We start from the raw sequence: 3,072 nt of genomic DNA on the forward strand, positions 1-3,072 counted from the left end.
GAAGCCACAAACGGCATTTTGCAAGTAATTTCTTATAGGAATATAAAGTAGGAGTTTCTTCTTAAAATAACCATGACTTGCTATTGCTTAACCTCACAGAAATACTGATATATCTATCTATCTATCTATATCTATATATATACATATATATATGAAATTCGCAGAAATACTAAATATATACACAATCATCAAAAAAGTTATCCAATATGAAAATTATATCATGTATACACACTACTAAATTTCGGCATATACTGTAAAAGTCCCATTTAGCAGCGTGCGCCAGATGTATACTGACCATGTTTTATCTTATATATCTATTAAAAAAAAGAAAAGAAATCACAAAAGTCAGTTATACTCAAAAGGTGATTTACAAGATAATTGAATACCAGTTGCAATTTACTCTAAATTAGCTTATTCAGGGTTTTAATGAGGCCATCTTTGCCGGTGAGAACATATGTTGCAATTACTAAATCAGGAACTCGTTGCGGTATATTTTTCTGGGGTGATTTTCAGTCTGTCGGGTTTGTGTGTGTAACATTAATCTTGCGTTTAAGAGGGTAATGATTATAACTGTCAAAATAGCGCATCATTCGTATGTAGGGAGCGCGGGAACTTCAAAATGTCGGCTATCTTCATGGTGAATATTACTTTTTTATTGTGAATTAGAGAGTATGGTGTGTTTTAGACTGAATTAAAAGGAGTTGTTACTATGAAACTATTGTTTTCGTTTTCCACATACTAATGATCGCTTCAGATATGGGTAAATACATATTTCAGTTTGGATAATACATTAGCACGGATAAAAAGGAAATGCGGTTTAACAAGAAAAGTATAAAGATCAAGTACTAAACAAATATTAGCTGAAAGGAAATTAGAAGATTAAAAGTAAATTAGCACCAAGCTCTCGTCTCTCGCAACACTCATAACGAAAAATAAATTGCTACATTAATATGGTTTAGCCTATTAAACTGAGATCTAAAGTAATGTAAGCAGTATTTTCCTACACTCACAGGACGTAACTGTTTAAAGAATTACGGACTTTAATCATAGAGAAAATGAAGTTAAACATTATTTTTGTTTATACCGCTCGATTTCATACTTGAATGATCTTAAAAAGTATCCCCAAAAAACATAACACCTAAAGCAGACCTTAACATAATTAGACCAATTTTTTCCTTACCAAAGACTAAAACCCCGACAAAATAAAAAGCTATTTACGAACTAGCTAAACAAAACATCTTACCAGAGCTTTATTACGAACACAAATACCTCCGTCCGTACGAGAGAGAGACCAGCGAACGTTGAAAGTAGATGTTCCATAGTAAAAAAAAAAAAAAAAAAATCCTGTGAATAATGTAGAAGAAAAAGAAGTCCTGTGAATATTGTAGATGCTCGTCTGATAAACTTTATTCTGCGCCATCTACCGTGCTGTAGGGTCTTCCTGCCTGCTCTCGGCCTCTCTGTTAGGTTAATATTTTTTATTCTGCATTCATTACGTTGTTTCCCTTCTGAGGTGTTTTTCTTGTATTTTCATTTTGTTCTGTTTTGATTTTGTTGTATTTTCCATTCTGTTCTGTTTTCATGTTTTTTTTCGTTCTTTTTTGTTTGGATTTTATTGTATTTTCATACTGTAGTAATTTTTTTTATTCTTTTCTGTTTTCTTTCGGTTGTCTTTTCAATCTGCTTTTGTTTTCATTGTATTTTCATTCTTCTCTGTTTTGATTTTATTTTATTTTCATTTTTCCTGTTTTCATTCTGCTGTATTTCCATTCTATTGTATTTAAATCTATTGCATTTTCATTCTGTTTTAGTTTCATTTTGTTGTATTTTCATTATGTTCTGTTTTCATTCTGTTGTATTTTGATTTTTTATTCTCTTGTATTTTCTTTCTGTTGTATTTCCTTTTTTATTGTTGTGTTTCCACTGATATATTTTTATTCTGTTGTATTTTCATTCCTTTCTGTTTTCATTCAGTTGTATATTTATTCCGTTCTTTGTATGCTATTTTTTTCTTTTGATCAGTTTTCATTATGTAATGTTTTCATTCTGTTGTATTTTCCTTCTTTTGTATATTTATTTTGTTCTGTTTGTATGCTATTTTAATTTGTATTATCTGTCTGTTTTCATTATGTCGTGTTTTCATTTATTGCATTTCCATTCGTTTGTGATTTCTTTCTATTTCATTTTCATTCTGTTGTATTTGCCTTCTTTTCTGTTTTAATTCTATTGTATTTTCATTCTCTTTTGTTTTCATTCTGTTGTATTCGTATTCTTTTCTGTTTTCATTTTGTTCTCTTTTCATTCTGCTGTATTTCCTCAATTGTATTTTCATTATGTTCTGTTTTCATTTTTTTTTCAGTCCGAGGTCGAAAACTTGTTTTATTATCGTGCATGAAACGTCCTTATCAGTTATTCTCGAATAATTGTCTTTATTAGAAATGTGTTAGGTAAGCCATTCCGAACACGTTTTCGAGACTGGAAATGAAGTCAGAACGAAAAACAAATCAATTTTAAGTGTAGTCTTGCATGCATTAGCGGTAGCAAATGAGCCGTGTCAGTTACAGCATTGCAGAAAATTATTTGCAGAGATCACGCGTTGCCTTTGTTTAAATCTTTAGTTCTTAATTTGGTATCCATAAAAGTTTGTTTATGTGTTTTTTTTTATTGTTTTGATTTTTTTATTATTTGTTTAGTTTGTTTTGTTTTATTTCGTTATTTATTTCTGTATTCTTTTATTACTCAAAGCTAAATTGCTGACTGTTGTATTTATTGATCGCAATTTCATTTGCCATGTATCAAACTTATATATTTACCCATCAGATTTCAATGATAAAAAAGGTGCAGGCGCATCATACTTTTATCAATATCCGTAAGTTATACATTTTGATTTTATTCTCGTATCCCTCGCAAGGTTTTCTATCGAGGGGAAAGCCCGACCTCACCCACCCGAAAGGCGGATCTGCGCTTAGGTCCGAAAGACACCCCATGTACATGTCCCTTAAGAAGTGGGTCTGATTAAGGGTGTTCTGGACTTCTTGTGATTGGGTCGAAAAATAAAGCACCAGTAGAAGA

Source organism: Penaeus vannamei, chromosome 17 (genome assembly GCF_042767895.1).
Source record: "Penaeus vannamei isolate JL-2024 chromosome 17, ASM4276789v1, whole genome shotgun sequence".
NCBI lineage: Eukaryota > Metazoa > Arthropoda > Malacostraca > Decapoda > Penaeidae > Penaeus > Penaeus vannamei.